This window comes from Camelus ferus, chromosome 18 (assembly GCF_009834535.1).
Source record: "Camelus ferus isolate YT-003-E chromosome 18, BCGSAC_Cfer_1.0, whole genome shotgun sequence".
Classification (NCBI taxonomy): Eukaryota; Metazoa; Chordata; class Mammalia; order Artiodactyla; family Camelidae; genus Camelus; species Camelus ferus.
In genome coordinates, this window is record NC_045713.1 from 37,072,955 (window position 1) to 37,087,145 (window position 14,191).

Sequence of the window (14,191 nt, forward strand, 5' to 3'; positions counted from 1 at the left end):
AGCAAGCTTCCTGAGACCAGGGTGGTACAGCAATTGAGGGGACAGGCATCAGTTGTGAGAAGTGACAAAGGAGACCAGTGCATGGTATCCATCCTTCCCAGCTGAGCTGGCTGTAGCCTCGGTCACCTGTAGCATAACGGCAGCTTTTACACTCTGAAAATACACAATGCCAACTTCTCCCGGAAGACTCCTCTACCATTCTGGGATTGCATCATTATCACAGGGAATGAAAATATGGTCTTAATCCAATTAGGAAATAAAGGACACTTGTTAGGAAAAGTTTCAAACCAACTTAACACAGCAAATATTTGCTGGTTTGGGCTCACTTGCCTGCAAGAAATACTCTTTTTTGATAGAGAAGCACATGATCCCAAACCAGTTACAACTATGTCCCTGGAACCACTGGTGATGAAAGTGATTGCCACAGAAGGTGGGGTAGGAAAGGAATTTTAGAGATCAGTTACACAGTCCTTGGCAGAGTGCCTTGCACAAAGTAGTCTCAGTGAATAACAGGTGAATGGATGACTCCAGTTCACGTCCTCTTTTCACAGGTGAAGGAACTAAAGCCAAAGGGAAGAAGTAATTTACTCAATAACATAAAGCTGACCAGTGGCAGAGCCCGGATGAGATACTAGAATTTCTAAGTCTTTAGTGATTTTTCTTTCTACAATACCCTTCTTTGTATTCAGTCATTTCTACTGTTAATTGATCAGCTGTGAACTATAATCATCTGCATCCCTAGAACTTTGCCCATGTGATCACATGCCTGCAAGGCCCTTTGGCAGAACAACTCTAGTCTCCATATCTATTTATGTCTTCTCTGAATTCCCCCAGTGCTTACTGCCTGTACCACATATTTAGAATTTTAATACAAAGAATCACAGATTATTTTGCAATGATTTCATATGTATTTATTGTATCCTTAATATATTTGCATGCTTCTCTGGTAAGGGACATTTGCTTATAGCTCTTTCCTATTTCTCAGCATGTAATTCTTACGTTACAAGTGCAGAAGGGATAGAATAAGCATGTAATGTAGCATCCAAATTGGGACACTTTTGAGACGCAGAGAACGTATTCATATTTGCTCCATAGGTGTAAACTGTGATTATCCTGGACAATCTGGAATGTATGGGCTCTCTAACAACAGCTGACTTGCTCAACACGTGTTCAATTAGAATCATTCCATTGCTGATTGTACAATTGTCCAACTATGGGATACTGTTCACAGTTTACCTTATTACACTGAGTGGAAATCTTTCTAAAGTAGTAATCACTGAAAAATAGTAAACATTATGGAATTATATGTATCGAATACTTACATGTATATGTTATATGTTTATAAGTTATTATGAATATTTCCACAAAATATTCATTTGTTGCCTTAAAGTTGTAAGAATAAAGTTAAGTGCAAAACTTCTGTTGGTCCAGTTTTAATCATTCCAATATTGAAAATGTGGCTAAGAGTGAAAAAAATGGCATTCTCTCTCATTCTTTCCTGATGGTAAAATATGTGGGCTAGGTGAGGTGGGGTCTAAATTTGAAGTTTAAAAATAGATTTAAATTTAAGCACACTATTCAAAAAAATATCAAGACATCATAATTTTAAATTTCTTTTGGGGTAAATTATGGAGACATTGATAAAGGAGACAATTAAAGTCCATGAGAAATTCATGTACAACTAATGGCCGACTAAAATTTTATAGCATTTACCCACCATCATACTATATATTAATAAAATGAATCTTTACACTGATTTGTTAAGAAATAATCAAAGTTTTTTGGCACAATTTTCAATATATATATATTTTTTCTCTTCAGATATATAACAAAGTTTCAGACATCCAAGACAGAATAGTCCATAGTTTCAATTTATTAATATTGCCAAATTAGAAGTTTAATGATAAAAACTCCCTGCAGCAGAATGAATTTTAAGTACTTGAACAATGGCAGTTACACCATCTGCTCCAGATAGAAATTTGCTGTCTTGACAGTAACAAAAAACAAATAGGAAATATAGATACACTGAGCCAACAAGAGGGTAACTGCAACAAGGAAAGAAGTATTTCCTAGATAAATTGCTTTTTCTTTTGTGTACTACATTCTATACTAAATAAAACTTCATTTAACTATAAGTAGATGTTTATCAAAAAGATTCATAGTCTTTATCACAACTGTTTATATATTATAAGAGAATCTAAACAATCATAATTTTCCATCTTCAAAGTTCTAAATGAAATTGAAGTACGCCAGCAGGGGGGAAAAAAAGCAAAAATAATTACACGGGAAACAAAATAGAATGTTGCCCTTAGGAAAAATGCTGAGAACAGACATTATGTTGACAGATTCTCATCTACCAACATGGACTTCCAAGACAAGTCCCTAGACTACATTATTTTAAGAAATTAAGTTTAAAAAATCTATTTAAATAACTGTCTTCCCACATCCTGTTATCAGTGTAAAATGTGTGTATGTGGCTTCAGAAAGACAGGGGAATGTTCAAATAGCATTTATTCTGCATTAAAATAGTAAGAGGAAAAATTAAAATCTGCATCATTATAACACATTCATTTATAAGGTTGGTAGGTCACGTGAACACCATCTTGCCACAAGTGTAGGAAAGACAATATTTATTTTCATTTTAAAAAGAGACCAATTTCTGGAACCTCAAGACAAGGCCCATTTTCTACTCTCATTTTCTATTACCCACATACCTGATGGTTAAATTTCTTTTATCCTTGGTTCAATAGTGTCAATAAAGATGATGGTTGAAACAACAATAATTTTTAAAAAATACTGTGCAAAAAAGTCCTTTCCTTGCCAATTGTCAGGAAAAAGGTGTCATATTTTTATTGGGTTTTGTATTTCAATCAACAAGGATTTATTTAGTTTGATATATATTTTTCACTGATACATTTCCTCTCAATTGTCTGAAAATAAGAAAATTATAAGCTACAAGTTGTGTACATTATTTTATAATGCTGGCCTAATTATCAGAACATAGCCATGACCTGAATTGAGACCTATGAGTCCAGAGTCCTTCCTGGCTGAGGACCCTAAAGACGTTTCCTAGGAAGTCAAGTTTACCATACATAATGTTAACACAAAAAAAGTGTGAGGTCTTCCTTTAAAGTAATTATTTTCACTTAAATAACTTATCACGAATTTATCTCTCACAAATTAATCTTTTCTGAATTTTAAATTAACTTTCCATCTGTGTTTTATTTATCACATAAAACAGTGTCACTTTTTTTTTTTTTCTTTTCAAATGGAAGTACTGGGGATAAAACCCAAGACCTCATGCATACTAAGCATATGCTCTACCACTAAGCTATTATCCACCCCCAGTGCCATGTTTTATATGGTGCTAAAGCTATGGTATTCAATTTTCTAGAGCATTCTTCGAGTTCTTGTTATAAGAATTAATGCCTACTTCATAGGTAACTTTATCCATCAGTAATCATTTATTGAGCATCTATTTTATGCAAGACACTGGACTAAGCATTGCAGTAACTACTAAGATGTATGAGAAGATAAAGTCTTTGCTTTCAAACTTAGCTAATAAGATAATAACATAAGTGAATACAAAAATGGGAAATTGGTCATTGCCAAACTGTGTGGTAATGGGAGAAATTCATGGAGCATTGAGTATTCAAAGGTATTACACAAGAAATAAGGGACTAGAAATAGCTCTTAAGTGTAGATCTGAATCATAAGAAATAATTGGAAAAGGAATTTTGTCAACAGTAGGTTTAAATAGACTGTTACAGTATCTACAGGGAATGAGGAGGCTGAGGAAGGCTAGTCAGTCAGAAAGCTGCCAGGAATGTGGGGCAAATAAATACACAGGAGTCAACATCTGCGGGATAATTGTAATCTCATTTTTGTCACGTCACTAGGAGAAAACAACTTATCTCTCCTGTCCCACTAACAATGAGCACTTTGCCAGGGAATTTAAATGAATTTAATCCATAATGTAATCACCACTACAATCTTAGATCATTCCACTAGTGTCAGCTTTATTTTATGGACTAGGATACCGAGTCTAAGACGGTTAATGTGAGTTGCTAAGAGTAACACACCCAGCAATAATAATGATAATAATGCAATAAGGGTTATAACATTTATTGTGTACCTGCGGTTGAGCTGATACAGACATGGGCACTTTTATCTAGTAGTAGCAGATTCTGAGCTGCTTGCTTTGTCTCTTCACCCCTTCATTTTCCTTAGGCACGGTCCCAGGACCCAGGTGCTATGTATCCCCCTGCATGCAGGAGTAGCCCACAGCATGACTCTCCCAGCTTTGTGGGGGGATTTGCTTTTGCACTGCTCGATGCCCATTTGGTCAAGGAGGAGCCCAATGGGTCACTTGCCAGTGCTGTAGACAGTGGAGCTGGAGTTGAGACACTGTGCTTTGTGCCAAAGAAATATCTTGAAGGAGAGGGTGGATAGGAGACCTAAAACATCTCAGGATCCATTGCTTCATTCACTCAGTGTGGCTACTATATACATGGGTCAACTTCAGGGGAAGGAAATGTGAATCTAGAATCAGGCAGGTCTGGGTTCAGAATCCCAGCTCTGTCACTCGCTAGCTGTGGAAACCTGGAAATTCATTTAAGCCCCTCTGATCTATGTTTCCTCATATGTTAAATGATCAATAATAACCACTTTATAGACTGTTGACTGTTGTGAGAATTAGAAATAACTTCCAGAGTCCAGTCCAGTACCTGATATTAGTAGATGTTCAATAAATAATAACTATTGTCACCACTAAACATCTCCCACAGGTCAACTAATCTTCGACAAAGGAGGCAAGAATATACAATGGAATAAAGACAGTCTCTTCAGCAAATGGTGTTGGGAAAACTGGATGGCAGCATGTAAAACAATGAAGCTAGAACACTCCCTTACACCATATACAAAAATCAACTCAAAATGGATCAAAGACTTAAACATAAGACAAGATACAATAAACCTCCTAGAGGAAAACATAGGCAAAACATTATCTGACATACATCTCAAAAATTTTCCCCTAGAAGAAATAAAAGCAAGAATAAACAAATGGGACCTAATGAAACTTACAAGCTTCTGCACAGCAAAGGAAACCAGAAGTAAAACAAGAAGACAACCTACGGAATGGGAGAAAATTTTTGCAAATGAAACCGACAAAGGCTTGATCTCCAGAATATATAAGCAGCTCATACGACTCAATAAGAAAAAAACAAACAACCCAATCCAAAAATGGGCAGAAGACCTAAACAAGCAATTCTCCAAGGAAGACATACAAATGATCAAAAGGCACATGAAAAAATGCTCAATATCACTAATTATCAGAGAAATGCAAATCAAAACTACAATGAGGTATCACCTCACACCAGTCAGAATGGCCGTCATTCAAAAATCCACAAATGACAAATGCTGGAGAGGCTGTGGAGAAAGGGGAACCCTCCTACACTGCTGGTGGGAATGCAGTTTGGTGCAGCCTCTACGGAAAACAGTGTGAAGATTCCTCAAAAGACTAGGAATAGACTTACCGTATGACCCAGGAATCCCACTCCTTGGCTTGTATCCAGAAGGAACCCTACTTCAGGATGACACCTGCACCCCAATGTTCATAGCAGCACTATTTACAATAGCCAAAACATGGAAACAGCCTAAATGTCCATCAACAGGTGGCTGGATAAAGAAGAGGTGGTATATTTATACAATGGAATACTACTCAGCCATAAAAACCGACAACATAATGCCATTTGCTGCAACATGGATGCTCCTGGAGAATGTCATTCTAAGTGAAGTAAGCCAGAAAGAGAAAGAAAAATACCATATGAGATCGCTCATATGTGGAATCTAAAAAAAGAAAAAGAAAAACAAACAAACAAAGCGTAAATACAGGACAGAAATAGACTCATAGACAGAGAATACAGACTTGTGGTTGCCAGGGGGTTGGAGGGTGGGAAGGGATAGACTGGGATTTCAAAATTGTAGAATAGATAAACAAGATTACACTGTATAGCACAGGGAAATATACACAAAATGTTATGATAACTCACAGAGAAAAAAATGTGACAATGAGTGTGTATATGTCCATGAATGACTGAAAAATTGTGCTGAACACTGGAATTTGACACAACATTGTAAAATGATTATAAATCAATAAAAAATGTTAAAAAAAAAACATCTCCCACATCACCAGTGGTAATTCTCTTTTTCTTTTCAAATTACCATTTGTAAGGAAGTTGCTTTAAAATTCTTGTATTTTTTAGTTAATAATTCCACATTTTTCTATTTGTCTTATACTTTTCCCTTACAAAAGCCAAGTTGCTTTATACCTAATTGTTTGTGTTGGCTTAAATGTTGACTACAATTATTTAAAATTGCCAAAAGTTTCCTGATGAGAATTTGTAGATCATGACCCTGCAAAAGACAAAGACACATTTTTCTGTGTATCTGGAAGGAACTCACATTCTCCCAAATGTACAAAACAGAAAACTATCCATTTGATGTGCTTCCCATTTCTTCTTCTGGTTATGACTAAAAATGTGTCACTTCAAGGAACCACTGGCAAATCATCATCATTACCTATTGATAAAGGTCATTGATAAAATTCCATGAACCAACTACTACTCTAAATGTAGAGTTTTCCTATTTAAAGAAAGCCTTTCTATACCCCTTCCACTTTTGCCCTAGCCTATGATGCTGCCTTACCAAATGATACCCCCTTGGATGCTCAGCCATCCTGGAATTCTAAAAATAGTCTGACCTTAAGTGCATAGGACTGGATTAATTATAATCCTTGGTACGTGAATCACGATTATCATCTTATCAAACATGGCTCCATTGACAAAATTAATTATCAATCAAAAACAAAAACAATGCATTGATATACATTGTGAATATTCAGTTTTAGGAAATAATGCAAACATTTTTTCCCTCAAGCAGTTGCACAAATGTATACTTCTGCCGGTAATGCGTAAGAGATCTGGTTGATTCACATTCACATTCCCTCAGACTTTTAAAATTTTATCAATACAGCAGGTAGAAATGTTCCATTTTCTTCTTGCCTGCCCTCCCTAGATAAGGAAGTTTCAACCAAAGTTGAGGTTTAGAACATTTCCTAGGCACTTGAAACAGAATGGAATCAAATATGAGAACTTTCTCAGTAAAATGAGAACTACAGGTGATATACTAGGCCCTTGTTGGTTAAAGGTTTTTAGAAATGAAGAAGAAGAAAACAATTTAAAAGTAAGCAGTACCTAATTTAAGAGTAGAAAAAAGTGCACTCCCCAAATTAAACTGCATATAGAGGCTTATCTGCAACTCATAAAAGAACATATTTTTCCTGCCTAAAATTACAGAATAATGGCAAATTGAAGAGAAAAATATGAATTCACACTTGTTTCTATTTTTCCAACAAAGGAGACATTTCCAAACTGCTGGTTAACTGGTTAGAATATAGATTTTTGAATGTGCAGACTATTTGATGGTTATAAATACAAAAAGATGGATAATAACATGCAACAAATTACTTCTTAATTTTGAGTTTTAATAGTTCACATTTCTTTTAGAAAGACCATTCGTTTATGAAGTTGTGGTTCCACTTAATTCATCATTTAGAATAATACATGGTTCTTATTCCACAATTTTGAAAAGCAGTTGCTGTTTCCCAGAGTAATTGTTTTATATGTAAGTATGGCTGCAACGGTATTAACGGAAAATCATAATATTATTCCAATATCCATACTCATCAAAACTCAATGCTGTAGTAGGGATAACTCACCTAAAAGAAATTTAGTCAAGGTTTTTACTTTATCAGTGGCAGTCATTCTATCCCTGTCTTTGGTGATGTGCCTGTTCTGTGATATTCTGTTTAACCATGGCCCAATAACATAATGTACTTGCCAAATATTAATTGCAACAATAGCATTTAACACCTCATTTTTGTGTAAGAGGGGCATGTCTAAATAAAGAAAAGTTCCTTAGTATAAAGATATGAAGATGAAAAAAATTCAGCTTTTCTTAGGCGTAAGATAGGTACTACTTAAATACTGCTCCAAAAAGGAGAGCAAACTTACACTATTTAATTATTTACATCAATTTTGGATACATGAAGCATTAGAGAAACATTTCTGCTGAAAAGTTAACTACTGGCTTTATTAAAATCTTGATATTATAAGTCATGATTAATTGATGCAGACCAGCGAACCAAAGTCTTTTGCAGAATCCAAAAAGCTTTCAAATTTTTACCTTCATTTATCAATGCTGTAAGTGTAAGTTATCAGGCACTTAAGATCTATAAGCTTTACTTTCAGATCAGCACTGTGATCTAATGATAAGATACTCCATCTGTGGTCAATGCAGATTTTTTCTCAAGATAACTATACATTGGACAAAAAACCAAAATGTCTTTCTTTTGCTTACTTTTACTAATATTCTTCTCAAAAATTTAATTGGTTAACCAGCAAATATTTATAGAGTACCTATTACGTACAAGGTATTTATGTGAGTGCCTGGATAGGGCATAAAAAGACAGATTACTTAATGAGATGAAAAAGATAAAGATGGAAAATATATATACAGTCCATTCCAATATATAAGTTCATTTCTTGAAGATTCTCCTGGGGAAATGCGGGCTTCATTGATTCCTCCCTTTTGTACCTGTATAATCTTTATTGCTTAGAGTACACTATTTGGCTCTTTGTAACATTCTGCCTTTTTTGTTTGTGTTACCATAATGCATCTTATCTCACCAATAGCATTATGAGCAACCTGAGATGTCATAGATCTTAGCCAAGAGTTACCTGCAACCTCCATCGTAATCCCTGGCATAGGGCAGAAGGCATAGTAATTCTCCATAATTGTTTTGGTTAATTAATCTAATATTCAAAGGTATATTATCCAGATAACTTAGTCTACTCATTGTTTATTCTAACCTCCAGGACTCAAATGAAAGAGAAAAAAGTAAAATTCAGTGTATCACCATCAACTACTGGTTGTGGACTCTTCTATTAGTCAAATGTGTACAGCAAGTTGTGGGAAAGCAGAATGACTTAGAGTAATAAATATCTTTTTCCTGTGAGGGGGTATTTTGATATGTTAATTGTAGTGTTTTGCTTTTTAAAAATTAGGTTACATCATTTTTAGTTCTAATGCAAACTTAATGCACTACCTATTAATATGCAGAGTCAAAAATAATGATCTTGAATTTATATATTTTTCCCAAAAAATAAACTGAGAACTTTATGTTCTCTGGGGCATGATATCATAAAGTATAATGAAGGCAGCGCTACTGAATCTGTATTCTGCCAGCTCTTACCATCCAAATTGCCACTGACCTTCCCCTGAAGGCTTTAGAGAGCCTTGCTACACTTTTCTTTTCCTCTAATTCAGTGAATATTCCTTCTCACAGCTGTAACTTTGCCATAGGGAATCTCAATCAGTCAACTGTGGGAGCGGAGGAAAACATTCTTTTCAAGTGGCAGAATTCAATGTTAGATAGCAAACGTAAAGAAAGTTGTCTGGGAACAAGTCATGGATTAATAGTGTGGGATATACAGAAATTAAAATACAGATCGAATTTGTTCCTTCTGTTTCATTTGCTTTGGTTCTTCTCTTGGGAATCTAACATACAAATCAATTCCCTAAGCTTATGAATACTGAGAAGTGATTATCTTAATTCAACTTTTCCTAAAAGGTTGTCTAGATAGTAGATGATCAGATTTTAAAAGTTGTGGCTTGAAAAAACTTTCACCACACCAGAGTCTCAAACATCTGAAAATGACCCTAGCATGACATGACTCTATATCCACCTGGTGGTTGGGGATGTTTGTTACAGGTGCAATAACTGGGGGGCACAACACCAAAGCACCAGAACTGTGAGACAAAGATGAGAGATCCAGTCTCAGATTTCTAAGTACCTACAGGAGTTTCTCTTTAGAAGAGCTGCTATAAATATTACCAAAATCTCTTATCAGCATCTTCCTCTATCTTTTCCATGTTTCTCTCACTTTTTCTGTCCCACCTTATTTTGTTACTGACTATAACCCAGTAAAGTCACGGGCCCCATTAGCTCTACCTCATTCAATGCTCATTGGTTTCCAACCTTCTCATGAAACTCCCCTTCCCCCACCACACACACATGAAGGGCTCTTCCTCCAGCCCTCTCCACACTCCAAATTCAACTCTATCTTCAATGCTGAGCTCAGAGGCCGCTTCTTATACCTTGTTACACCACAAGCAAATCTTACCCTTTCTTCACTTGCTTTCCCTCATTGGACTTATAGCTTTCTTTCCCTGAGCTGGCTTTTCAGTGATAAGCTTTCAAGTAATCATTTTCCCCCCCATTGAATCACTTTCTTTAAAAATGTACTTTCTTATATTATATGTCAATTATCTCAATTTAAAAAGAGAATATCATCAGAAAGAGAACTGAACTAGAGACAAATTTCTAGAAGAAAGAACTTGTTGTATTTGTACTGACAGGTGCATCAGAGATGAGAAAGGTGTCAGCATGGAAGATACCTAAGATGGAAGTGGAAGCCATAGAGAAACTTCCTAGCCACACGTCTACTAGATACCACCCTATGGGCATCTTAGAGGCAACTCGAATTCAACATGTCTAAACTTGTCTCTGTCCCCTCCCCTAAATGAAACTGCTCCTCCTCTTCCTGTATACCCCATCTAAGCAAAATGTATCACATATCACTAAGTGTGCAAGCCAGAGACCTGAGAGTCATCCTTGACTCTTCCTTCTCTCTTACTATTCACAACCAATCACCAAGTCCTGCTCCTCAAATAGGACAACTCCTGTCAAGTCCCATACCACCCATTCCACCATGCTGTCTGGACATGCTGTCTTCACTTCTTTACGTCCCACCCCCTCCAATCTGGCTTGTCCCCACTGCTACACAAAAACTCTTATCAAGATCAACAATGATTTTTCTGGTACCAAAACCAATGAACATTTTTCTGATCTCATAAATTACAGTTTTGGCAAGAAACAGAATTTACTTTATAAATAAATTCCTTATACACCTGAAAAAGTCAATTCCACAGAAAAGTCTAAGTCTTCTTTAACCCATGAGTTATAACCCCCTCCACCAAATTCTTTTCTAGAGCAGAAAAAAAAAAAAAAAAAAAAGTACTACCTAGCTCTGCCTTTATTTGACAAATTTGGAGGACACTGAAATTTTAGGTTTCTTGAGGATGCTAGAGATACGTGGTCATTTTTTTTTTTTTTTCGTTTTAGAAGCAGAGGTTACTGTTAGCCAATAACATAAAGATCTGTTTGTAAACTGAAAATTTGGCTTACCCTTTAAAGGCACAAGGAGTGCCAAACTCATGAAAATGAATATTAAATAAAGAAAAGCACCAAGGAGCAAACAATGTAAGGAAGGTGTGCTGTACTTAAATGTTAGCACATCAAGTACCAAAGTCAATTTTAAATATAGTTTTAAAACGCAAAGTGTAATAAAGACTAATTCATTTATGCATTTATACCCCGGGGAACATGATGTGTTTTGTTAAAATGAATTTGCAGAGATAAGTGTATATCCAATTTAAAGGAAGCTTTCTTTGCAGAAATCTAAAGATATAAAAATAATAAATAATAATGGAAATGAGTCATTCATTCACACATTCATCCAACATTTATTGAACACATTTATGGAGCACTTCCTATCATCAGTAAACATTGCTTCAACTATTAAAAGACAGTGTTTAAACTGGGGCACAAATGAATGAATAATACTATTTTGTTAAATACACAAATACTTAGGAAATATCTGTACAAGTCCTTAGAGATACAAACAGTAGGAAGTACTGGATGGAGCAGCAAAAAAAAAAAAAAAAAAATCTCTGAAACTTTGAAGTATATGCTAAGTATTTCCGCCATGAACTCTTAACTTCCTGATTCCAGGCACTTAAACCAGTCATTTTCTAGTCAAACATTTTCTGAAGTCAAACTGTCAAGTTCATTATCCAGGAGCATGCCACTAAATAATTAGAAGTATCAATATCTACTGTCTTAATTGGCCTCATTTAAAGATAAAAAGCATCCTTTAAGGAAAAGTTTGTACAATTTTGACATTTACTAAGTGTCTTCTATATGCTAGAAGCTTTAAGTGGGTTGTTTCATGCAATTCCTCCAGCAAATTTGTATTATACTGACTTCCATGTTATTGCTGAGGCAAATAAGGCTTCAAGGAGTTAAGTAAATGGCAGTAATACTAGTGACAATGATAGCAAAAAAGCAACAGTAGCTAATGTCTGTCTAGTATCTGGTACGTGCTGGGTACTTATTACCAGATTGATGTAATAGCACTTTTTCTTAGCTAAGTCCACAAGACTCAGGTGACTTTGGGTAGCTCACTTTAAACCCTTGAGGCCTCATATATTAAGTATGAGTAATAATAACCACTTTCAATGGAATGTTGTAAAAATTAAATGGAATAATTCACATAATTTTCACACTGTCAAATTTCAGCACATTGCCTGATATTGAGTAGGTACTCAATAATTGATGCTTTGTAACTATGTATGACATCTCTTCTCATTTGATGGGAAACTTGGTCACAGGTCCTTTGAATGTTAAAAAAATAATAATGTAGTTTTCTATGTCTATGTTTGCTATTCTCCTAACTTCCATTAATAAAATCATGTTGCCTTTCCTCTCATGGTTAGTCAGTTAAAAATTACCTAAATTTCTGTTCAAAATTTGGGTTTTCCATCTATTGTATAAAAATTGAAACTCTCTGCTCTGCCTCCCATTTTTTTACCCAGTGGTTATGACTAAGCTACAGCTACTAGTAGATGCACTCCTTGTTTTGGGGGAGATCTGGGTCAATAAGTGGTAGTAAAAATTCCCCATTTATTACATTGTTTGGAGAATTAAAAAAAATTCTTGAAGTTTCTTTTGTATAATCATAAATTCTCAGCAAATCATAATTCACTTCCAGCATTCCAAGGAAACATGATTCCAAACAACTGGGCAAAGTTCTTTTGGGAGGGATGAGATGGGAAATGGAAAGAGAATTGGAGGAAGAGGAAGAATTCCAAAAAGTATTGGGATTAAGTTAATTTTGTACTTGATAATCCATCTTTCACAACTCCCAACTCCGGTGTTTTTTTGTAATATTTCATTGTCTTACTCCCCTGCCACTTCCACAGAAACAAAAGAAACATCTTCTATAAAATGTGTATGTTCATTGTGCCCCTCAGTGCGTATGCCTACTCTCTAGCTCATCAGCAAAGGCTGTCACACGCTGAGACATTTGTAGAGACCATCTTTTTAATCGTCAAGCCTCAGTTCTTAGCTTCCCTTTTTAGTCTGCCGTGTGCTTCGTAACAATCAACAAGTGGCTTGACGGCCTTGCTCTGCCTGGCTCTGTGATGCTCATTTGACTATTCATCAATGAGTTTGCAAACCCTGATCATTTATAACAATGCTTCCACAAAGCTTTCGTATGAGAACAGTGTACAGTTACCTGAAGAGGGTCCTGACCTTTCAAATGTAGTTTTTCCCCTGGTTTCCTTAATAATTTCCATTCTCTTTCTCCCAGGGGACCAGTCCTCTCTTGACATTCCAAAATGTGGAACTTAATAGCATCCCCCGCTTCTCATTCTGCACGCTCACCTGACACCACTACTCACTAGAATTTGAAGTCATTTAAACATGCGTATAAGGAATCCCCATTTCCTTCGAGCCTTCTCAATCCGGAAGAGCTGGCTGTTCTCAGGACACACAGCTATGCTTTCAGTTTAGAGAACACTAATGCTGTTGCTTGCCTATATCTCTGTTGTTCACTGCTTCCCACTTCTCTGTCCAGAAAAGCCTTATTTCTTCAAGGCTCAGCTCAATTGTAATCTTCTCTACAGAATCTAAGCTATCCTACACCGCCAGCCTCTAGCAAAGTTACCCATTGGTACTTTATGGCCTAGCAGAATGGTCAGTGTTTACATTTATATGGCTGGGGAAAAAATTAAAAGATGAATAATATATCATACTAAGTGAAAATTGTATGAAATTCAAATTTCAGGGTTCATAAAGTTTTCTTGGAACCCAGCCACACCCATACCCATTTATGTACACGTTGCCTATGGCTGACTTCATGCTACAACAGCAGAGCTGAGAAGTTGCAGGAGACCGTGTGGTCCACAACATCAAAAATATTTACTACCTGGCCCTTTACAGAAA

General features: G+C 35.8%; 1 protein-coding gene, 1 long non-coding RNA gene and 1 other non-coding gene across 3 annotated transcripts in view; 1 reads left to right on the top strand and 2 right to left on the bottom strand.

The window, feature by feature from the left end:
• The window catches only part of LOC116657431, a 515,932-nt gene that overhangs the window by 151,242 nt on the left and 350,499 nt on the right, over positions 1–14,191 (top strand). The gene's annotated exons all lie outside the window — the stretch shown is intronic.
• The window catches only part of LOC102509390, a 114,539-nt gene that overhangs the window by 73,339 nt on the left and 27,009 nt on the right, over positions 1–14,191 (bottom strand). The gene's annotated exons all lie outside the window — the stretch shown is intronic.
• Positions 4,253–4,381, bottom strand: LOC116657705. Its single transcript, XR_004312901.1, has one exon. It is a non-coding gene; the product is annotated as a small nucleolar RNA SNORA35 (small nucleolar RNA).